This window comes from Muntiacus reevesi, chromosome 1 (assembly GCF_963930625.1).
Source record: "Muntiacus reevesi chromosome 1, mMunRee1.1, whole genome shotgun sequence".
Lineage (NCBI taxonomy): Eukaryota > Metazoa > Chordata > Mammalia > Artiodactyla > Cervidae > Muntiacus > Muntiacus reevesi.
Window position 1 is genome coordinate 752,568 of NC_089249.1, and position 25,834 is coordinate 778,401.

Consider the following 25,834-nt stretch of genomic DNA (forward strand, 5'->3'; position numbering starts at 1 on the left):
AAAAACATTCTCAGTGAAAGAAACCACACTGAAAAGCCACCCAGATCATAGTCATCTTGTCACTTTAAATCCATGAAGTTTTTTAACATGAGGGAAAGCCCCAGTGATGGCTCCAGAAAAAGAAAACTGCATTAGAATGAAGAAAGACAGTTGCACAAAGCTTGGGCAGCTGATGAAAGTTGAACTGGTCCTATGGATAGGATTGTAATGTGGAAACCATAATTATCCCCCATTTTGGGGTTGTGGGCTGGTTCCCTGGGAAAGTGACCATGTTTTGGGTAAAACACATTGCGGTATTTGGTGTGAATGTAGAAAACTTTGTACCACTATTTAAAGTAGACACGTTTGAAATTTTACTAGAAAGTAAGTTACTTTTCAATACAGCCATGTAAGTCACATGCCAGAAAATCAGAGATGACATCGAACATTGCAATAGAGGCCAAGAGTTAACCTAACTAAATTCAGCTAAAGTAGTTTGATGCTAATTGCCTTGTACTAGTCCACATGGTATTAAAAGGCACCATAGGAAGAGTATATTAGTAGACACCATGCCCTGGGTGCTGTGGATGACCAGATGGAACTGAAACTATTAGATGTCTTAATTCTAGTTTTCCACATAACACTACACCAAAGCAACTGTCAGAACTAAAAAGCGAATTCACAGACTTGCCTGGCAGTCCAGTAGTTAAGACTGCACTTCCACTGCAGGGGGTACAGGTTTGATCCTCGGTCAGAGAACTAAGATCCAACATGTCGAGCTGTGGGGCCAAAAAAAAGAAAAAAGAAAGTCAGCAGAACTGCAAGATCATTTGTGATTCTCTACACTAATAATGAACTATCAGAAAGAGAAATTAAGAAAATAATTCCTTTTACAATTGCATCCCCTCCCCCACATAACTAGAAATCTAACCAAGGACTTGAAAGACCTGAAAGCTAAAAACTACAAGACGATGATCAAAGAAACTAAATGGATACAAGTAAAAAGATATCCCATGCTTATGGGTGAAAATACCATTAAAATATCCATTCTAAACAAAGCAACGTACACATTCATGCAATCACTGCCAACATTTTAATGACATTTTTCACAGAAACAAAAGCAATCTTTACATCTGTGTGGAGCCACAAAGGAACCAGAAGAGCCAAAGGGATCCTGAGAAAGCAGAACAGGCTGGTGGCATGTCTATCCCTGACTTCAATCTAGAGTATGTACCTAAAGTCACCAGAAGACGTGTGGAATTGGCACAGAAATAGTCAAGAGAGCTCAGAAGTAAACCTACAGGTGCATGGTAATTAATTTACAAGAAAGGAACTAAAAATATATACGCAGGAAAGGACAGTCCCCCCCCCACCCCCCTCAATAAACCGTGCTGGGAAAAATGGAAACCACACACCAAGGAACAATATAGGACACCATCTTATACTACAGACAAAAACTGACTAAAATCCCACAACTTTCCACATCAAGCCCTAACAGTCTTGGGTCCTCTTAAGACAGACTTTCAGCAACAGCCACACACAGAAGCTTCTTCCCAATTTTCCTCACTTTTTCTTTCAGCAGCACATCGTTGCAGGAATCTTGAGGAAACCAGACTCCCGTCAGACTCAACTGAACCCCACAATGTCCCAAAGCTGAAGCACCAATGGGTTCTGAGGAGATCATGGGTCCTGAGGAAACTAGATTCCATCAGCCAAAACTAAACCCCATAATGCCCCAAAGCCAAAATACAATGGATCCTGTGGTGACCCATCTCCTGTCAGCCTGAACTGAACCCCACAATGTCACAAAGCTGAACCCCCATAAGGTCCTGAGGAGATCAAATTCTATCAGCCTGAATTGAACCCCACAATGCCCCAAAGCCGAAACCACATGGGTCTTGTGGTGACCCATCTCCTGTCAGCCTGAACTGAACCCCACAATGTCCCAAAGCTGAACACCCAGCAGGTCCTGAGGAGACCAGATTCCATCAACCTGAACTAAACCCCACAATGCCCCCAAACTGAAGCCCCAGTGGGTTCTGAGAAGACCAGATTCCATCTGCCTGACCTGAACCTCAGAGTATCCTGAAGCTGGGTCCTGAGGAGACCAGAGTGCTGTCAGTGGCCACCAACAGCCAGGTGCTCCAGCAGAGTGGGGAGTTCCCCCTGGGGTGAGGAGAGTGTCAGGGGGGCGGGCTCTTCATTATCATGAATAGGCATGATCAAGAAGGTTTGCAGGGGCCAGGGCAAGGACAAGGGAGATAAGCTCCAGCTCTGAGTATTCTAAGTCCCCACTTTCTGAGATTGCGTGACCTACATGATCCAGACTTTGCAAGGAGCAAGCTGAGTTACAGAGGCAGAAGGAGCAGGAGGTGATGTAAAATTTTAACGTTTCCTCTTCAGGTTCAGAAAGATGAAGCCCTCCCAGGTTCCCAGGTCCTTGTGCCCCAGTGACTGTGAGCTCTTCCTTCTGGGTGTATGACCAACCCCCACACTAAGTCCCCTCTATACCCATGGCCCTGGCCCAAGCCTAACCTCCCCCTCAGGCCCTGATGAAGCTCCCCGCCCCCATTGTGCATCTCACATCCCACCCCAACGTGGTCTTTTTGAAGCCTAAACAAGACCATCCTCCTCTCCTCCCTGTGATTCCCCTCACCTGATGAAGCCAGGTCTTCATCCCTTCCAGGTGACTCCAAGGGCCTCATTCTCTCCATGTGTGTGGCCGCTCTCTGTGCCCGTCTTTATGGGCATGTGGTGATCTCCTAAAATGAGGGTTATTTGACAGAGAGAGAGAATGGGGTAAATGGTGGCCACCAAAGATGTGTCCCCCCAGAACAGGGCCGTATCTGGGAAAAGAGTCTTTGTAGATGTAGTTAAGGATAGCAAGGTAAGGTCATCTAGGGTTAGGGTGACCTTCAATCCAACTGACAGACTCCTTCAAAGAGACGAAAGAGGACACAAAGGGGAAGCCTCTTAAAGGCAGAGGCAGAGATGGGAGGGAGGGGGCCACAAGCCCAGGGACCCCTGGAGCCCCTGAAGTTGGAAAAGGCAGGAATGATCCTGTCCTGGAGCCTCTAGAGGGACCTCAGCCCTGTGCCAACTTGATTTCCGGTGTCTGGTCTCCAGGACTGAGAGAGGATGAACTCCTGTTGTTTTAAACCACCCAGCATGTGATCATGTTAGAGAAGCCACAGAGCAGCCACACAGACCCTGCTCTGTAGGATCCTAGAAATGTGGGTCTCATTAAAGCAGATGAAGGGTGGATTACAGAACCCTTAAAATCAGCTCTGGACCCTCAGAAATGCTAAAGCAGTGGCTGGGCTCCAGAATGTTGAGGGGTCAAGTCTGAAGCCTGTGCCTAGGGGTACTGGGTGCACACGCCTCCCCGGGTTCTTACACCAGTACATGTGGTGTAACATCTCAGTCTTGATGGAGGACATTTAATATCAATGGCCACATTGCTAATTAAGAAGCCACCAGTTGCACAGGTGAAAGCCCAATTAGGGCACTTGCTTCAGGGATGAGCAATTCTGAAGATGGTCAGGGATGGGGACTTACTCATGTGTAGCCAGCCAGCAGCCCTTGCACATACCCCACCCCCTCCCCTCCCAAGGAGGGACCTCAGTGGGAAGCTGGGAGACTACACGGAGTCATCTCTAAGTAAATGCTGGCTGACCCCCAGGCTAGCCATTCCTGAACCTCATCCACCCTTCATAGATAAAACACTTGAATATGTGCAAAGACCTCACAGGCTGGAGAAAAGTGGAGCCACTCCAGCGACAGCATGCTTACTGATGTGGCTCCTGTAGGTCAGGCAGAATGGTCCTGGCCTGGGTGATCTGGAAGCTTTGCACTTTCCTACCTGAGTTACTCCTCCTGTGCTGCTCCCATTGCCTGTTTTCTTGCTTCCTCATTTCTGCCTGAGAAGATTTCCAACAGCAGGAACAGGTGACACAGCCCATCCTTAGGAAGTGACAGCTTAGCACCTCCTGCAGAAGGTCCAGCAGAGCCCAACACAGACCCAATCCCCCGAAACACTATGGGCCCTCACTCTCTCTTATCAAGCCAACCCTGCAAGATCTAAGCAGAAAGACAGCATCAGGTACAGCTGCAGGCACTTGAGGGGGTTTATATAGACCTCAACCCAGGCACACATCCAAAGGGCAGGCCAGTCAGGTCAGCCAATCTGCCCACCTGGGCTTGTGGTTTCAGAAAATGGGCCTCGTTGTCCTGGCCAGGGTTCCAGGAACAGGTGTGGGTCCTTTGGGTCAGGATGGATATGGGGCTGCTGCTCTGACTTGTTTTCTCATCTTCTTATCTGACCTATAAGTGGGAGAGGATTTCAGGAAGGCCTTCTTCTAATGAGAGGGACCCAGGGGTCAGGGAGAGGATGGGTGGTGGGTGGAGACAGACTCAGTGCCCAGGTGCTATGGGACCCTCTGGAAAACCTGCTGGAAGGAGGCTGCAACCAGTGAAGCCCAAGGTCGCAAAACTATCCTGAAGCTGCTGTATGTTACCTCAGGTCCTCCTCTGAGGGTCTCAAGGTCAGATCTGTGCAACAGAGGAGCTGGGGGCTCTTTGCAGTGAGGGCTCTGTGAACAGCTCCTGGGTGCTGAGCCCTGCAGGATACCTGCCCAGGTGAGCCCCATATCCTGGGAGGCACCTGCCCATAAGAACCATGTATCCTGGGAGGGGCGAGTGAACAAGTATTCTCTCTGTGCAGTTATCACAGATTAGCTTAGTGACTCTCACGTGGGCAGTGCTGGAATTAGATGAGAACAAGGACATGTTGGGGGACGTTCCCTGAAACACCCCCAGGCCCATCCAGAGTGAAGAGTTCAGTAGGTGGGTACTGGTTGCTGTGCTGGGGTGGGAGGTTTCATGGGTGCCTCTTGTTTCTTCACCTGACACCACAGAGGCCTCTGCAGGACACAGAAGACAGCCTGCCCAGGGACGGTGTGAGCCCCTGGTGACCAGGCACGGGAAGTGAGAGGGAAGGACCAGGCTGAGGGGGCCTTTCTGCTCTGAGTTGGGAGTGGACAAGCAAGTGGTGAGTGTGATCTAGGAAAGTGGCTCTGGTGATGGGAGGCTTGTTGAGGCCGTCTGAGTACGAGTTGGAAAAGAATGTTCAGACATAGAGCATTTCAGAAGGGAGTGAGTTTGTATTAAGAACAAAGAGCAGAGATAAAGTGGGCACTGTGGGCTCAGGCGGCCAACCACCTGACAGACTAGGGAAAGTTGACTGATTTCCTGGGTTAAGAGCCAATTTTTACAGTTTCAAGGCAAAGAAAATTCCTACTGGAAGGTTGATATTAGGTGATTGGGTGGGGTACCATAGGGTGTTTACTGGAGTGGGCATCCTTGCCTGGTAGGGAGTCAGGAAGCTCATTAGCGATGATCAGGTGCTTTTGGCAACAGTTGCAAAGGGGGCCCAGTCCGATTCACAGGTGACCTTGGTTCTGGGGCCCACTTCTATGGCCTTGGTGTGAGGACTCCCAGTTGTGGCCTTGGGGAAGGAGTCACCTCAACAAGACTGACCCTGCTTCAGAGTAAATGTTCCATCAAGTTTTCTCTGCAGGAGAGATCTAGTGATCCTAGATCTGTTTGGAAAAGTCTTGGACACTGCAGGGACACATACTGAGTGTGAAACTGGATATTGAACCTTGTTGGCAAAACTCACCTTTTCTCTCTGTTGGCATTAAAAGGGTGTGGGCTGACAGCTACCTGAGAATCCATCCAATTGACAATTTCCTATTTACAACATAAATGAGTTTGGTCAAATTATTTCTATTTCTATGCAAACAGGCAGCTTGCAACACCTTGTGGCAGGATCATTTCCAATAGATTGTCAACTAATCAAGGTAACAACATTATGACACTCAACACATTTAGATATAATTTCCTAAGCCTTTTTCTTGAGGGACAGACCCAATATGAGCTAGGAATGTGTTCAAAAGGCTCAGAAAGTGCAGGAAAATATACTGGCTATGACTGGAAATTAGGGTCTCTGTGCAAACCTGGAGTTCTGACATCTTACAATCTAGACAGTTCCTGATAGACAGATGCATGAAAAACACTCTACTTTTATGTTTTTCTTTCATCAAAGGAACATGGATTTCCTAGCATTCTGTGTGCTGAGAGTAACTCACTGCTCTAAAATGCTTGCTTGGACTTCATTTTTCAGTAAGAACTTCCCCTGACTGTGTTACAGTCAGGACGGTCCCACACTCACAGGGAAAAAGCAAACTAGCATCCAAACGTTTGTTCCATCAGATTTTCTCTGTAGGAGAGATCCAGTGATCCTAGGTCTGTCTGGAAAATGCTTGGGTAGTGCATGGACACATACTGAGTGTGAAGCTGGATCCTGGACCTTGTTGGCTAAATCAGCATTTTCTTTCAGGTGGTCCTAAAATGGCGCAGAGTAGCAACTGCCTGAAGATCCATCCAATTGCTGTTTTCTTACTTGTGACAGCAATATCTTTGGTCAGACCTCTTGGATTTCTGCAGCAAACATGGGACTTTCAATTCCTTGCCACTGGATCATTTCCAATGGCAGGTAAACTCATTAGGTAACCAGACTCGATGGCATTCAGCACTCTCAGACACACTCCTACAGCCTGTTTCTTCATAGACAGTCCCAGGATGACCTAGGAATGGGTTCGCTAGTATCAGAAATGTGAGCAAACATACTGGCTGTGACTCTGAAAATTAGGTGCTCTGTGCAAATCTGGAGTTTTAACATTTTAGAATCTAGACAGTTTCTGATAGATGTCTGAAATACACTCCTTTTTATTTTTTGCCTTTCATTCCTCAAAGAAACACAGATGTCACAGCATTATGTTTGCTGAGAGTGACAGACTGCTTGGAAATTCTTGCCTGGAAGTCATTTTGAAGTAACAATTTCCCCTCCCCTGTGTTACCATGGGAAATGCCCCCACACTGACAGAGAAAAGTAAACAAATGTCAAAACATCTGTTCCGTGAAGTCCCCTGTAGGAGGGATCCAGTGATCCTAAGTCTGTCTGGAAAATTCTTGGATAGTGCTTGGACACATGCTCAGTGTGAACCTGGATTCTGGACCTTGTTGGCAAATTAGAATTTTCTCTGTGTTGGCCACAGTAGGCTGGGGTTTAGCAACTCCTTGAAAATCAGTACACTTGCTCTTTTCCCACTAACGACAGCAATAGCTTTGGTCAAAACACTGGAATTGCTGAAGCAAGCAGGCAGCGTGCAACTCCTTGTGGCAAGATCATTTCCATTGGAATGCCAATTAAACTACTTAGAAACAGTACGGCACTCAGCTGTGTCAGACACACTCCTCCAGACTCTCTCCTCATGGTGTGTCCCAGTAAGATAGAGTACTGTGCTCATGAACCATGGAAAGTTCAGGGAAACTTACTGGCTGTGTCTCTGGAATTGAGGGCATCTGTGGAAGCGTGGTCTTCTCACATCTTAGAATCCAGACAGCAGTCATGGATAGAGAGATGCCTGAAAAGCACCCTATTCATTGCCGCTCATTCCACGAGTGAACACAGGTGTCCCAGCATTCTGTTTGCTGAGAGTAACCCGCTAAGTGGAAACCCTTGCCTGGAAGTCATTTTTAAGTAAAAATTTCCCCTCACGTGTGTTACACTAGGGAAGGCTCCCACACTCACAGGGAAAAGCAAGCAAACATCAAAATGTCTCTTCCATCAATTTTTCTCTGTCAGAAGGATCCAATGGCCCCAGGTCTCTCTGGAAATTTCTTGGATACTGCAAGGGAAACATACTGACTGTGAACCTGAATATTTGACCTTCTTGGCAAAATTAGCATTGTCTCTCTTTTGGCACTAACAGGATGTGCGCTGGCAGCTGCCTGAAAATCCATCCAATTGATATTTTCCTACTTCTGACATCAATAGGTTTGGTCAAATCTTTCAGGTTTCTGACACAAGCAGGTGGCTTGCAACCCCATCGAGCTGGATCATTTCCATTAAAATGTCAAATAATCTAGGTAACAACAGTATGGCTCTCAGCAATCTTAGATAATTTCACAGCCAGTTTCCTCTGAATCAGACCCAATAGGAGCCAGGAATGTGTTCATAAGGCTCTGAAAGTGCAATGAAATATACTGGCTATGACTTTGGAAATTAGGCCCTGTGTGCAAACCTGGAGTTCTCACATCTTAGACTTTAGATAGTTCCTGACAGATAGATGCCTGAAAAACACCCACTTTTATGTCTTTCATGCATTTAAGTAACATAGTTATCCCAGATTTCTGTGTGATGAGAGTAACACACTGGTTGAAAATCCTTGCTTGAAGGTGATTTTTCAGTAAGAATTTCCCATGACTGTGTTACTGTAGGGAAGACCCCCAAACTCACAGGAAAAAGAAAACAACCAACCAAATGTCTATTCTATAAAGTTTTCTCTTTAGGAGAGATCCAATGATCCTCTGCCTGTCTGGAAAATTCTTGAATACTACAGGGACACATACTGAGTGTGAATCTGCATCCTTGAATCTGTTGGCAAAATTAGCAAATTTTGTCGGTTGGATCTAAAAGAGTGCGGCCTTAGCAACTGCCTGAAGATTCATCCAATTGGTCTCTTCCTAATAATGACAGTGATAACATTGGTCAAACCTTTGAGGTTTCTAAAGCAAGCAGGCGGCTCACTACTCCTATCTGCTGGCCCATTTCCAGTGTAATGTCACCTCATCTAGTTAAGCACTGTATGGCACCCAGCCCTCTCAGACATACTCCTGCATCCTGTTTCCTCATGGGCAGGCCCAGTTTGAATAAGGAATGTGTTTAAAGCCTTGGAAGGTGCAGGGAAACACAGTACCCTAACTCTGGAAGTTAGGACCCTGGGAAAGCCTTGAAGTCTCATGCCTTGAGTTCTAGACAGTTCCTGATAGATAGAGGCCTAAAAATACACTCCGTATGGATGCCTTTCTGTCCTCGAAGGAACATAGCTTTCCCAACATTCTGTGTGCTGAGAGACACACGGTGCTTGAAAACACTTGCTTGTAGGCCATTGGTCAGTAGAAAATTCCCCTGAAGGTGCAATGGTAGGGAAGGCTCCCACGCTCACTGGGAAAGGCAAACCAACATCCAAACGTGTACTCCATAACATTTTGTCTTTAGGTGCGATCAAGTGAGCCTAGGTCTGTCTGGAGAATTCGTGGGTATTGTGGGGACACATCATGAGTGTGAACTTGTATATATGAACTTGGTGGCAAAATTCTCATTTTCATCTCCCACACTCATTTTGGGACCACATTGGTTCTAAAATGGTGCAGTGTAGCAAATCCTTGAAAATCCATCCAATTGCTGTTTTCTTACTTTTGACAGTGATAGATTTGTCCACCCTTTGGAATTTCTCAAGCAAGCAGGTTGCTCACCACTCCAGCCACTAACTGATTTCCATTGTACTGGCACCTCATGCAGGTAAGCACAGTATGCTGCCCAACACACTCGGATACACTCGTGCAGCCTGTTTCTTCAGGAGCAGTCCCAGTATATACTTGGAAAGTGTTTACAAGGCTTGAAAAGTTCATGGAAACACACTGCCCTGACTCTGGGTGTTAGGATCCCTAGGAAAGACTGAAGGTCTCACGACTTAGAATGTAGACAGCTCCTGATAGATAGAGGGCTGAAAGCACTCTCTGTTGATGCATTTCTTTTCTTGAAGGAACATAACTTTCCAAACATTTTGTGTGCAGAGAGACACACACGGCTTGAATATGCTGGCATGGAGGTCATTTTTCAGTAGCACTTTCCCCTGATGGTGTGACCATGGGGATGCCGCACTCTCCATTTTTAGAGAAAGACAAATTAGCATTCAAACGTCTGTTCCATCACATTTTCTCAGTAGGATCGATCCACTGAGACTAGTTCTGTCTGGAAACTTTGTGGATACTGCATGGAGACATCCTGAGTCTGGACATGGATACCGGATTTTTGGGGCAAAAATAATATTTTTTCTCTTGATTTGGGAAAATGCTACGGCCTTGCAACTGCTTGGAAATCCATCCAATTGCTGTTTTCTTCCTTCTGACAATGATAGCTTTGGTCCATCCTTTGGGATTTCTGAATCAAGCAGGCGACTCACCACTCCTACCCTCTGGCCCATTCCCAGAGGAATGTCATCTCATCTAGGTAAGCACAGTATTGGTACCATACAATCTCAGACACTCTCCTACAGTCTGTTTCCTCATGGGCCATCCCTATATGAGCTAGGATGTTTTTGGGAGGCTTGGAAGGTGTAGGAAAAATAGTGCCTTGACTCTGGTAGTTAGGTCCCCTGGACAAGCCTGGAGGTCAATGTTAGATTCTAGACAGTTCCTAATAGATATAGGCCTAATAACACACTCTCTGTTGATGCCTTTTCTTCCTTGAAGAAACATACTTTTCCCTGCATTCTCTGTGCTGGGGATCACACACTGCTTGAGAACGCTCTTTGGAGGTCATTTTTCAGTAGAAACTTCCTCTGACAGTGTAACCTTAGGGAAGGCCCCCACACTCACTGGAAAAGGCAAACCAACATCCAAACTTCTGTTGCATCACATTTTGTCTCTAGGAGTGATCCAGAGAGCCTAGGTCTGTCTGGAAAATCGTGTATACTGCAGGACCACATCCTAAGTGTGAACCTGGATACTGGAACTGGTGGCACAATTCACATTTCTCTTTCGGTTTGTCCTAAAACTGTGTGGCCTGGCACCTGCTTGAAAATCCATCTAATTGCTGTTTTCTTACTCTGAAGAGCAATAACTTTGGTTCACCCTTTGGGATTTCTGAAGCAAGCAAGGAGATCACCACTCCTAGTCATGGGCCTATTTCCAGTGGAATGTCACCTTATCTAAGTAAGCACATAATGACCCCTCTGTATACTCAGACACACGCCCACAGTCTGTGTCCTCATGGACAGTCCCAGTGTGACCTAGGAATATGTTTACAAAGCATTAAAAGGGCAAGGAAGACACTGCCCTGACTCTGGAAGTTCCGTTCTCTGGGAAGGCTGGAGGGCTCTTGTTAGAATCAAGACAGTTCTTCATAGATAGAGGCCTGAAAACACACTCTCTGTTGATACCCTTCCTTCCTCGAAGAAACAGTACTTTCCCAGTATTCTGTGAACTGAGAGTCACACATTGCTTGAAACCGTTTGCTTGCAGGTCATTTTTCAGTAGCAATTTCTTGTGATGTTGTGACAGTAAGGATGTCCTCTACACTCACAGGGTAAGGCAATCCAAGATCCAAACATCTGTTCCATCACATTTTCTCTATCAGAGCAGCCAGTGAGCCTAGGTCTTTGTGAAATATGGGTAGATACAGCAGAGACACCTCCTGAGTCTGACAGTGGATACCGGAACTTGATGGTCAAATTTGCAACTGCTAGAAAATCCATACAATTGCTTTTTTTTTTTTTAATTTCTAACAGTGGTCACTTTTGACCCACCTTTGGGATTTCAGAAGCAAGAAGGCAGCTCGCAAGTGCTGCTGATGGCCTATTTGCAATGGAATGTCACCTCACCTGGGTAACAACAGCATGGCACCTTGCAGTCTGAACACATTCCTGCAGCCTGTTTCCTCATGGGCAGTTCTGGGATGATGTAGGAAGGTGGTTAAAAGCCTGGGTTAGTGCAGGGAAACACACTGCCCTGACTCTGCAAGTTAGGTCCTCAGGGTAAGACTGGAGGTCTCACATCTTAGAAATCTAGACAATTCTTGATAGATAAAGGACTGAAAATTCATTCTCTGCTGATGCCTGTCTTTCCTTGAAGGAACATTGTTTTCCCAACATTCTGCTTCCTGAGTGTCACACACTTGCTTGGAGGTCATTTATCACTAAGAATTTCCCCTGAAGATGTGACTGGAGGGAAAGCCCCACAAACACAGTAAAAGGGAACCACATTCAAATGTCTGTTCCATCACGTTTGCTCTGTAGGTGAGATATAGTGAGCCTAGTCCTATCTGGAAAATTCTTGGATACTGCAGGGACACATCATGAATGTGAATCTTGATAGCAGATCTTGGTGGCAAAATTTGCATTATCCTCTCCATTGGGCTTAAAACGTTGTGGCCTAACAACTGCTTGAAAGTTCATTTAATATCTGTTTTCTTACTTCTGACAATGATAGCTTTGTTCCAGCTTTCTGGATTTCTGAAGCAACAGGCGGTTCATAACTCCTAGTCCCTGGCCCATTTCCAGTGGAATGTCAGTTCATTTGGTAAGGGCAGAATGACACACAGCACACACGGACACTCTTCCATCGCCTGTTTCATCATGGACATTCCTGAGTGATCTTGGAATGTGCTTACAAGGCTCAATTCCAGAAAAATAAACGACCCAATCAAAAAATGGGCCAAAGAACTAAACAGACATTTCTCCAAAGAAGACATACAGATGGCTAACAAACACATGAAAAGATGCTCAACATCACTCATCATCAGAGAAATGCAAATCAAAACCACAATGAGGTACCATTACACGCCAGTCAGGATGGCTGCTATCCAAAAGTCTACAAGCAATAAATGCTGGAGAGGGTGTGGAGAAAAGGGAACCCTCTTACACTGTTGGTGGGAATGCAAACTAGTACAGCCACTATGGAAAACAGTGTGGAGATTTCTTAAAAAACTGGAAATAGAACTGCCATATGACCCAGCAATACCACTTCTAGGCATACACACTGAGGAATCCAGATCTGAAAGAGACACGTGCACCCCAATGTTCATTGCAGCACTGTTTATAATAGCCAGGACATGGAAGCAACCCAGATGCCCATCAGCAGATGAATGGATAAGGAAGCTGTGGTACATATACACCATGGAATATTACTCAGCCGTTAAAAAGAATTCATTTGAATCAGTTCTAATGAGATGGATGAAACTGGAGCCCATTATACAGAGTGAAGTAAGCCAGAAAGATAAAGAACATTACAGTATACTAACACATATATACGGAATTTAGATAGATGGTGGCGATAACCCTATATGCAAAACAGAAAAAGGGACACAGAAGTACAGAACAGACTTTTGAACTCTGGGGGAGAACGTGAGGGTGGGATGTTTTGAAAGAACAGCATGTATATTATCTATGGTGAAACGGACCACCAGCCCAGGTGGGATACATGAGTCAGGTGCTCGGGCCTGGTGCGCTGGGAGGACCCTGAGGAGTCGGGTGGGGAGGGAGGTGGGAGGGGGGATCGGGATGGGGAATACGTGTAACTATATGGCTGATTCATGTCAATGTATGACAAAACCCACTGAAATGTTGTGGAGTGATTGGCCTCCAACTAATAAAATAATATTTAAAAAAAAAAAAAAATAAAAAAAAAAAAAAAAATAAAAAAAAAAAAAAAAAAAAAAAATTTGCAGGGAAACACTGCCCAGACTCTGGAAGATGGGTCCTCTGGACAAGCCTGGAGATCTCACATCTTAGAATATAGACAGATCCTGATAGATAGAGGCCTGAAAACACACTCTCTATTGATGCCTTTCCTTCCTCAAATGAACGTAGCTTTCCCAGCATTCTGTGTGCTGAGAGTCACATACTGCTTGAAAATGCTTGCCTGGAAGTTGTTTTTCAGTAGCAATTTCCCTTGATGGTTTGACCATAGGGAAGTCCACCACACTCACAGGAAAAGGCAAAACATCATCCAAACGTCTGTTCCATCATGTTTCTCTGTAGGAGAGATCCTAGGGTTAGGGTTAGGGTTAGGGTTAGCCTAGGTCTGTCTTGAAAATTCTTCAGTGCTGTGGGGACACATCCTGCGTGTGAACCTGGGTAATGGACCTTGGTGGCAAATTTCGCATTTTCCTCTAGGTTGGCCCTAAAATGTTGGGAAAGCAATGGCCCTTTGAGTAAGGAAAGGCGTCACCAGAGAGTGTGTTTCCAGGCCTCTATCTATTAGGAACTGTCTAGATTGTAAGACGTGAGACCTCCAGTCTTGCCCAGATGACCTAACATCCCGAGTCAGGGGATATGTTTCCATACAATCTCTGAGCCTTGTAAATACATTCCTAGGTCATACCAGGACTGCCAAGGAGGAAACAGGCTGTCAGTGTGTGTCTGAGAGAGCTGGGTGCCATGTGGTGCTACCTATATTATGTGACATTTCACAGGAAAGGGACCACCAGATAGAAGTGGCAAGCAGACTGCTTGCTTCAGAAATTACATGGGTGAACCATATCTGTCACTGTCAGAAATAAGAAAACAAGTACTGGATGGATATTTAAGCAGTGGCTATGCCAAACCATTTTAGTGCCAACTGAGAGAAAAAGGTGAATTTTGTCCTGTATTCAGGTTCACACTCAGGATGTGACCCCACAGGATCCAAACTTTTCCAGATAGACCTGGGTTCACTGGACCTCTCTAACAGAGAGACCGTGATGGAACAGGTATTTGGATGCTTGCTTGTCTTGTGATTGTGGGCGCTTCCCTACTGTCACAGTCTCTGGGGAAATTGCCACTGAAAAATGAACTCCAAGCAAATGTTTTCAAGCAGTGTGTGACTCTCAGCACACAGTACATTGGGAAAGTTATGTTCCTTCAATGAAGGAAAGGCATCAACAGAGAGTGTGTTTTTTATAGCAGGAACTGTTCAGCTTCTAAGATGTGAGAGCTCAGGCCTGATTAAAGGACCTAAGTTCCAGAGTCAGGACAGTGTGTCTTGCTGCACTTTCTGAGACTTCTAAATGCATTCCTAGGGCATACCAGGTCTGCTCCTAAGGAAGGATGCTGAGGGAGTGTATCAGACTGTGCTGGGTGAAATACTGTGGTCACATAGATGAGGTGTCATTCCACTGGAAATGGGCCTGCAGCTAGGAGTTGCAAGTCATTCACATGCTTCAAAAATCCCAAAGGGTGAACCAAAGCTAGCATTGTCAGAAGGAAGAAAACAACATTCAGATGGAATTTCAAGCAGTTGCTGGGCGGCACTCTTTTAGGGCCAAGTGAGAGAAAAATGCATATTTTAACACCAACGTCTGGTATCCAGATTCAAACATAGGTGTTTCCCCGCAGTGTCCACGGATTTTCTAAATAGACTTACATTGATGAATGGCCCCACCAAGAAAACGTGATTGAACAGATGTTTGGAAGTGCTTTTGAACTTACCTGTGAGTGTGGCGCCTTCCCTACAGTCACACCTCCAGGGGAAATTGCTAATGAAAAATGACCTCCAACAAGCGTTTTCAAGGAGTGTGTGACACTCAGCACACAGAATGTTGAGAAAGCTATATTCCTTTGAGGAAGGAAAGGCATCTCGAGAGAATATGTTATCAGGCCTCTACCTGTCATGAACTGTCTAGATTCAAACATGTGAGTCCTCCAAGTTTCCCAGAGGACCTAAATACCAGAGTCAGGGCAGTGTGTTTCCCACTACTTTCTGAGATTTGTAAACACATTCCTAGGTCAAACCAGATCTGACCATAAAATTCATGCTGCAAGAGTGTGTCTCAGAGTGCTGGGTGACATATTGTGCTAACCTAGATGAGATGACATCTCCCTGGAAAGGGGCCAGTGGCTTGGAGTGGAGAGCCTCCTGCTTGATTCATAAATCCCAAAGGGTGCACCAACACTATCACTGTCAGAAGTAAGAAAACAGCAATTAGATGCATTTTCAGGCAGTAACTAGGTTTAACCGTTTTAGGGCCAACTGAGAAAACAATGGAAATTTTGCTGCCAAGGTCCAGTATCCAGGTTCAAACATAGGGTGTGTAGGAACAGTATCCATGAGCATTCTAGACAGTTAGGTTAAATGGATTGCTCCTATCAAGAAAACGTGATTGAGCAGACGTCTGGATGATCCTTTGCCTTTTCCTGTGGGTGTGGCGGTCTTCCCTAAGGTCACAACATCAGGGGAAGTTGCTACTGAAAAATTACTTCTAACAAGCCTTTTCAAGCAGTTTGTGACTCTGAGCACACAAAAAGCTGGGAAAATTATGTTCCATCCAGGAAGGTAAGGCATCAACAGAGAGTGTTTTATCAGGCCTCTGTGTATCACAAACTGTATAGACTCAAAGATGTGAGACTTCCAGGTTTGCCCTGAGGACCCAAATTCCAGAGTCAGAGCATTGTATTTCCCTACACTTTCTGAGATTGCATCCAAGTACCATATTTTGGACTCGATTGTTGACCATGATGGCTACTCCATTTCTTTTAAGCGGTTCCTGCCCACAGTAGTAGATATAATGGTCATCTGAGTTAAATTCACCCATTCCTGTCCATTATAATTTGCTGATTCCTAGAATGTCGACATTCACTCTTGCCACATCCTGTTTGACCACTTCCAATTTGCCTTGATTCAAGGACCTAACATTCCAGGTTCCTATGCGATATTGCTCTTTACAGCATTGGACCTTGCTTCTATCACCAGTCACATCCACAACTGGGTACTGTTTTTGCTTTGGCTCCATCCCTTCATTCTTTCTGGAGTTATTTCTCCACTGAGCTCCAGTAGGATATTGGACCCCTACCGACCTGGGGAGTTCCTCTTTCAGTATCCTATCATTTTGCCTTTTCATACTGTTCATGGGGTCCTCAAGGCAAGAATACTGAAGTGGTTTGCCATTCCCTTCTCCAGTGGACTACATTCTGTCAGACCTGTCCACCATGACCCGTCCGTCTTGGGTGGCTCCACACGTCATGGCTTAGTTTCATTGAGTTAGACAAGGTTATGGTCCATGTGATCAGATTGGCTAGTTTTCTGTGATTATGATTTCAGTGTCTGCCCTTTGATGCCCTCTCACAACACCTACCATCTTATTTGAGTTTCTCTTACCTTGGACGTGGGGTATCTCTTTACAGCTGCTCCAGCAAAGCACAGCCACTCCTCCTTACCTTGGACAATGGGTATCTCCTCAGGCCGCCCCTCCTGACCTTGAATGTGGAGTAGCTCCTCTCGGTCCTCCTGCACCCGTGCAGCTGCTGCTCTGTGGACGTGGGATTGCTCCTCTTGGCCACAGCCCCTGACCTTGGGCATGGGGTAGCTCATCTCAGCCACCTCCCCTGACCTCAGGCATGAGGTAGCTCCTCTCGGCCGCTGCCCCTGGTCTCGGACATGGGGTGGCTCCCCTCAGCCACTACCTCTGACCTTGGGCGAGAGATAGCTCCTCATGGCCATGCTTCTGCATGGTCCGTCACAGCCTGCACCATTTGAATGCCGAGTTCCAAAGAATAGCAAGGAGAGATAAGAAAGCCTTACTCTGATCAATGCAAAGAAATGGAGAATAACAACAGAATGGGAAAGACTAGAGATCTCTTCAAGAAAATTAGAGATACCAAAGGAACATTCCATGCGAAGATTGGGTTCAATAAAGGACAGAAATGCTATGCATCTAACAGAAGCAGAAGCTGTTAAGAAGAGGTGGCAAGAATACACAGAACAACTGTACAAAAAAAGATCTCCATGACCCAGATAATTATGATGGCGCGATCAGTCACCTAGAGCCAGACATCCTGGAATGTGAGGTCAAGTGGGCCTTAGAAAGCATCACTACAAACAAAACTAGTGGAGGTGATGGAATTCCAGTTAAGCTATTTCAAATCCTAAAAGATGATGCTGTGAAAGTGCTGTACTCAATAGGTCAGCAAATTTGGAAAACTCAGCAGTGGCCACATGACTGGAAAAGATCAGTTTTCATTCCAATTCCAAAGAAAGGCAATAACAAAGAATGCTCAAACTACTGCACAATTGCACTCATCTCACACGCTAGTAAAGTAATGCTCAAAATTCTCCAAGCCAGGCTTCAGCAATACATGAGCCGTGAACTTCCAGATGTTCAAGCTGGTTTTAGAAAAGGCAGAGGAACCAGAGATCAAACTGCCAACATCTGCTGGATCATTGAAAAAGCAAGAGAGTCCCAGAAAACATATATTTCTGCTATATTGACTACGCCAAAGCCTTTGATTGTGTGTATCACAATAAACTGTGGAAAATTCTGAAAGAGATGGGACTACCAGACCACCTGACCTGTCTCTTGAGAAACCTATGTGCAAGTCAGGAAGCAACAGTTAGAACTGGACATGGAACAACAGATTGGTTCCAAATAGGAAAAGGAGTATGTCAAGGCTGTATATTGTCTCCCTGCTTATTTAACTTATATGCCGAGTACATCATGAGAAACACTGGGTTGGAAGAAGCACAAGCTGGAATCAAGACTGCCAGGAAAAACATCAGTAACCTCAGATATGCATATGATACCACCCTTATGGCAGAAAGTGAAGAGGAACTAAAAAACCTCTTGATGAAAGTGAAAGAGGAGAGTGAAAAAGTTGGCTTACAGCTCAATATTCAGAAAACTAAGATCATGGCATCTGGTCCCATCACTTCATGAGAAAGAGATTGGGAAACAGTAGAAACAGTGTCATACTTTATTTTTGGGGGCTCCAAAATCACTGCAGATGGTGATTGCAGCCATGAAATTAGAAGATGCTTACTTCTTGGAAGGGTTAAGACCAACCTAGATAGCATATTAAAAAGTGGAGACATTTCTTTGCCAACAAAGCTCCATCTGGTCAAGGCTATGGTTTATCCAGTGGTCATGTATGGATGTACGAGTTGGACTGTGAAGAAAGCTGAGCACTGAAGAATTGATGCTTTTGAACTGTGGTGTTGGAGAAGACTCTTGAGAGTCCCTTGGACTGCAAGGACATCCAACCAGTCCATCCTAAAGGAGATCAGTCCTGGGTGTTCATTGGAAAGACTGATGCTGAAACTGAAACTCCAGTACTTTGGCCACCTGATGTGAAGAGTTGACTCATTGGAAAAGACCCTGATGCTGGGAGGGCTTGGGGGCAGGAGGAGAAGAGGATGACAGAGGATGAGATGGCTGGATGTCATCACCAACTCGATGGTCATGAGTTTGTGTAAGCTCCGGGAGTTGGTGATGGACAGGGAGGCCTGGTGTGCTTCGATTCATGGGGTCCCAAAGAGTCGAATACAGCTGAGCGTCTGAACGGAACTGAACTCTTTCTGAGCATTGTAAACACATTCCTAGGTCATACCAGAAGTGCCCTTAAGAAAAAACAGGCTGCAGGAAGATTTCTGAGATTGCTGGGTGCCATGCTGCACTTACCAAGATGATGTAGCATTCCACTGTAATTGGGCGAGCGGCTACGAGTTGCTAGCTGCTTACTTGCTTCAGAAATCCCAAAGGGTGTACCAAGTGATCACTGCCAGAAGTAAGAAACCAGCAGCTAAATGCATTACCAGGTAGTTGTTATGCTCTACTGTTTTTGGCCAACTGAGAGAGAAAGGTGAATTTTGCCACCAAGGTCCACTGTCCATGTTCACACCTAGGATGTGTCCACTCAGGATCCAAGAATTTCCCAGACAGACCTAGGCACACTGAATCTCCACTACAGAGAAAACATGATGGAACTGACCTTTGGTTGTTGCTTTTCCTTTTCCTGTGAGTTTGGTGGCCTTCCCTATGGTCACACTATCAGGAGCAATTGCTAATGAAAAAGGACTTCCAACAAGTGTTCTCAAGCAGTATGTGACTCTATGGACATGGAATACTGGAAACCTACGTTCCATTGAGGAAGGAAATGTATTTATAGACAGTGTGTTTTCAAGAATCTGTCTATTAGGAACTGTCTAGCTTCAAAGATGTGAATTCTCCATATTTGCCCAGAGGACCTCAATTCCAAAGTCAGGGCAATGTGTTTTCCTGCACTTTTTGAGCTTTGTAAATACATTTCTTGGTCATACCAGGACTGCCCATGAGGAAACAGGCTCTCTATATGAGGAACTGTCTAGATACTAAGATTATGAGACCTCTAGGTTGGTACAGAGGACCTAAATTTCAGAGCAAGGGCAGTGTGTTTTTGAGCATTTTCTGAGCTTTGTAAACACATTTCTGAGTAACGCCAGGTCTGCTCATGAGAAAACAGGCTTCAGGTGTGTGTCTGAGGGTGCTGAGTACCATACTGTGCTTACCTAGATGAGGTAACTTTCCATGGCAAATCGGCACGTGACCAGGAGTTGTGAGCCATCAACTTGCTTCAGAAATCTTGAATGGTGGACTAAAGTTTGCACTGTCAGAAGTAAGAAAAAAGTAATTGGGTGGATTTTCAAGCAATTGCTAGCCACACCTCTTTATGGCTCCAGAGAGAGAAATACAAATTGTGCACCCTAGGCCCTTTATTCAGGTTCACACACGGGATGTGTTCCCTCGTGATTCAAGAAATTTCCAGACAGACCTTTGCTCCCCAGAGTTCTTCTACAGAGAAAACTGGTTGGAACAGCCATTTGGATGTTGCTTTGCCTTTCCCTGTGAGTGTGGGGCCGCTACTTATGGTCACAGCCTCAAGGAGATATTGCCACTGAAAATAGACTCGCAAGCAAGCACTTTTCAAGCAGAGTGTGACTCTCAGGTCGCAGAATGTGAAGAAAGCTATCTTCCTTTGAGGAAGGAAAGACGTCCACAGAGAGTGTGTTTTCAAACCTCTATCTTGCAGGAAATTTTGAGCTTCTAAAACATGAGACCAGCAGGTCTGCTGAGAGGACCTATATTCCTGAGTCAGGGCCGTGTGTCTCCCTGTAATTTCCGAGTCTGACAAACACATTCCTAGATCATAACGGTACTGACCATGAGAAAGCTGGCAGCAGGAGTGTGTCTGAAAGGGCTGAGTGCCTTACTGTGGTCAACTGTGTGAGGTGACATTCCAGTGACAGGCTCAAAGCTCCAAGGTGTGAGCCACCCGCTTGCTTCAGAAACCCCAAAAGGTAGAGCAAAGCTAGCTCTGTCAGAGGTAAGAAAAGAGCAATTGGACGGATTTTCAAGCTGTTGCTAGGCCGAACCACTTTAGGGCCCCCTGAGAGAAAAATGTGAATTGTGCCCTGTAGGTCAGGTATCCAGGTTCAAACACAGGGTGTGTCCCAGCAGGATCCAAGAATTTTCCACAGAACTAGGCTCACTAGACCTCTCCTGCTGGGAAAATGGGATGGAACAGACATTGGAAGTTGGTTTGCCCCTCCCTATTGTCACAGACTCAAGGAGAAAGTGCCCCTGAAAAATGACCTCCAAGCAAGCACTTTTCAAGCAGTGTGTGACTCTCAGTTCACAGAATGCAGGGAAAGATATCTTCCCTCAAGGAAAGAAAGGCATCAAAAGAGAGTGTATTCTCAACCCTCTATCTTGCAGGAACTGTTTAGCTTCCCAGATGGGAGGCCTCCAGTAGTGCTCAGAGGAACTAAATTCCAGAGTCAAGGCCATGTTTCTCCCTGCACTTTCCAAGCCTTGCAAAGCCATTCCTAGGTTATACCAGTACTGCACATGAGGAAGCAGTCTGCGAGAGTGTGTCCAAGAGGGCTAGGTTCCTCACTATACTCACTTCAGCGAGGTGGCATTCCACTGTAAAAAGGCCCACAGCTGGGAGTTGAAATTCACCCACTTGCTTCAGAAATCAAAAAGGAAGGAGCAAATCTAGCTCTCTCAGAATCAAGAAAAGAGCAAGTGGATGGATTTTCAAGCTGTTGCTAGGCTACATTGCTTTAAGGTCCACAGAGAGAAACACAAATTGTGTCCCCTCATTCTGGTATCCTGGTTCACAAACAGGGTGTGTCCCCAAGGATCCAAGAATTTTCCAGACAGACTTACGCTCACTAGAGTTCTCCTACAGAGAAAACGGGATGGAACAGACATTTAGATATTGCCTTGTCTTTCCCAGTGAGTGTGGAACCCCTCTGTTTGACTACAGCCCCAAGTGGAAATTACCATTGAAAACTCATGTCTAAGCGAGCACTTTTCAAGCACTGTGTGACTCTCAGTTCGCAGGATACTGGCAAACCTATATTTCTTCAAGGAAGGAAAGGCATCCACAGAGAGTGTGTTTTCAAACCTGTCCCTTGCAGGAACTCTTTAGCTCCTAAGACATGAACCCTCTAGTTCTGCTCAGAGGACCTAAATTCGAGAGCCTGTGCCCTGTGTCTTGGTGCATTTTCCCACCTTTCAAACACATATCTAGGTGATACTGGTACTGCCCTTGAGGAAGCAGACTGTGGGAATATGTCTCAGAGTGCTGGGTCCCTTACTGTGGTCACCTCTGTAAGGTGACACTCCAGTGTAAATAGGCCCAAAGATAGGAGTTGCGAGCCGCCCATGTGCTTCAGAAACCCCAGGGGTGGAACAAAGTTAGCTCTGTCAAAAGTAAGAAAATGGCAATTGGACGGATTTTCAAGATGTGGATAGGTTACACCACTTTAGGGCCACCCGAGAAAAATATGCAAATTTGAACCTGGGTGTCCAGATTAACGCACAGGGTGTTTCCCCACATGATCCAAGAATTTTTCAGACAGACCTAGGTTCACTGGAGCTCTCCTGCAGAGGAAACATACATCCAGAGTCTCCAGTGTGAACCCTCCAAAATCTATACCTGGTGTCACGAATCCACAGTCTCCAGGATGACCCTACCCTCAAGATCCTGTACCTGGGGTCACAAGTCCACTATTTCCATGTCGAGTCCACCTCCAAGAACTTGAACTTGTGGTCACATGTCCAGAGTCTTCAGGGTGACCCCACCTCCCCGAAGCTACTGGTGTGAAGCATCCACAGTTTTAAGGATGGACCCAATTCCCAGAACCTGTAGCTGGGGTCACACTTCCAAATTCTAAGGGTTACCCCACCTCCCACACATTGAACCTGGTTTCCCATGTCCCTGTTAGCCAAGGTTACCCTCTCCATGACCCTGTAATGGGGATCACATGTCCACAGTCTGCTGTGTGTCGTCACTTCCCAGACCCTTCACCTAGAGTCACAATCACAGTTTCCAGGTTACTCCTTTGCAGACCCTGCACCTGGAGTCACTTATCCACAGTCTCCAGGGTGACTCATTCAAAACCCCACACTGGGGCTCACATGACCACAGTCTCCAGGGTGACCCAAGCACCCAGATCCTGCACCCAGGGTCACATATCCACAGGCTCCAGGGTGTACCTCTTGCAGACCCTGCACCTGGGGTCACATATCTACAGCCTCCAGTGTGATCCCCATCCCCAGACCTGATTTGGGTGAGAAATATCCATAGTCTCCAGACTCACACCTTGGATCACATATCCACAGTCTCCAGAGTCACACCTTGGGTCACATAGCCATAGTCAGCAGGGTGAACTCACCTCCCAGAGCCTGTACATGGTGTCAAATGTGCACATTCTCCAGGGTTACCACCCTTCCAACATGCTGTACCTGGGTCAAAAGCCCACAATCTCAAGGGTGACCCCCTCTCAGACCCTGTTCCTGGGGTCACATGTCCAGAATCTCCAGAATGATCTACCTCTAAGATGAAGCACCTGATGTCACATGTCAACAGTCTCCAAGGTGACCCTGTCCTCAGAATCTGCACCTGTGGTTACATTTCTCCAGTCTGCAGGATGACCCTCAATCTCAGTATTTGTATTATGTGTCACATGTACATAGTCACCAGGGTAACCACTGCAGGCCCTTTTTCTGACATAACATTTCCACAGACTCCTGAAGAACTCCCTTCCCAGACTCTGAACCTGGGATCCTACCTCCAGGGTCTCGAGGGTGATGCCCTTCCCTGTCCCTTCACCTGGTGTCAAACATCCACAGTCTCCATGGTAACATCCACACCAAAGTCTGATATTGGGGACACAGATCCATAGTCTTCTGGGTCGCAACCCCTCCCAGATCATGCACCTGGTCTCACATGTCCTCAGTCTCCAGGTTGACACCCCTCCCAGACACTGCAGCTGGGGTTACACATCCACAGTCTCCAAGGTGAACCCACCTCACTGACTATTGTACCTCTGGCCACATGGCCTCAGTCTCCAGGGTGACCCTATATCTCAGACACTGTACTTGAGGTTACATATCAACGGTGTCCAGGATGACACCTCTCCCCAGACCCTGTACCTGGGGTCGCATTTGCACAGTCTCCAGGGCGATGCTATATTCCCAACCCTGTACCTGGGGTCACAGGTCGCAGTCACCAGGCTTTCCCCACCCTCAAGAGCCTTTACCTGGGGTCATACGTCCACAGACTCCAGGGTGACTCCCTCCCAGACCCTTCACCTGGCATCCTATGTCCACAGTCTCCTGTGTGATATCACTTCCCAGACCCTATACCTGTGGTCACAGATCCACAGTCTCCATGGTGATCCCCTTCCCAGACCCTGTAATTTGGATCCCATGTCCTCAGTCTCCAGTGTGACACCACCTCTCATACCTTGTACTTTGGTGACTTGTCCACAGTTTCCAGGATGACCCAAACGGTGCATGTGGAGTCACATGTCCACATTCTGCAAAGTGACCCCAGTCCCTAACCCTGAACCTTAGTCACACAGCCACAGTTTCCAGAATGACCTCACTCCAGACCCTGCACATAGGGTCACACCTCCACCTTCTCCATATTGACCCCCTCCTTGAACTTCTATCAGGTTTCACACATGCACCATCTCCACAGTGACCACCACCAGATCCTGTACCTGTGGTCAGGGTCCGCAGTCTGCAGGGTGAGACCATTTTGTACCTTAAACCTTGGTTCACCTAGCCAGTCTCCAGGGTCATCCCTGCCAAACCTGCACCTGGGGTCACATGTCCATACTCTCCATGGTGACATCCCCCAGGCCCTGTACTGCTGCTGCTAAGTCATGCCAGTCGTGTCCAACTCTGCGACCCCATAGACGGCAGCCCACCAGGCTCCCCCATCCCTGAGATTCTCCAGGCAAGAACACTGGAGTGGGTTGCCATTTCCTTCTCCAAAGCATGAGAGTGAAAAGGGAAAATGAAGTCACTCAGTCATGTCTGACTCTTAGGGACCCCATAGACTGCAGCCTACCAGGCTCCTCCATCCATGGGATTTTCCAAGCAAGAGTACTGGAGTGGGTTGCCCACTCCAGTACCTAGTGTCATATATCTGCGCAGACCCTATACGTAGTGTCATATATTCACAGTTTCCCGGGTTACCCCACTTCCCATATCATGCACCTGGTATCACATGCTCAGTCTGCAAGGTGACCCCGATCCCATTCCTGTACCTTGTGTCACAAGTCCACAGCCACCAGGATGGCCCCACCCTCAAGATCCCATACCTGGGGTCACACTCCTGTCTCCAGTGTGATCTCACCTCCCAGAAACTTTACCTGGGGATAAACGTCTACTGTTTTCAGGATGGTCCCAACTCCCTGAAACGGTACCTGGAGTCACTCTTCCATAGACATTGAGGCTGTTCCATGCCCTTGGTCCACAGGGTTACACCCTCCAAGACCCTGTAATGTGGTTTACATGTCCACAGTCTCCTGTATGTCATCACTTCCCAGAACCTTCACCTGCAGGCACACAAACAGAGGTTCCAGGATGACTCCCTCATAGACCCTGCACTTGGAGCCACATATCCACAGTCTCACAGGTGACTCATCCAAATCACTGTACCAGGGCTCACATAACCACAGTCTTCCAGATGCTGGACTATTGACCCCAGCACCCAGTGTCACATGTCCACAGATTCTAGCATGGCCTCACACTCCAGACACTGTACCTTGGGACACATACCCACAGTCTCTAGGGTGAACACCCTCCTAGACACTGTACATGGTGTCACATGGGCAAATTCACCAACTCCCAAACCCTGTACCTAGGGTCACACGTAGATAGTCTCAGGGTGACCCCACTTGCCAGAACTTGCACCTGGGTTCATATGTCCGCAGCGCCCAGGGTAACACCACCTGTCAAACAATTGTACTCGGTTCAAACACCCACTGGTTCTAGGGTGACACCAATTCCAAGCCCGTGAACCTAGCTAGGGTCACACATCCATGGTCTCCTGGGTGGCAACCCCTCCCAGATCATGCACCAGGTCTCACACCTCCGCAGTCTCCAGGGTGACTACACCTCACAGAATATTGTAAT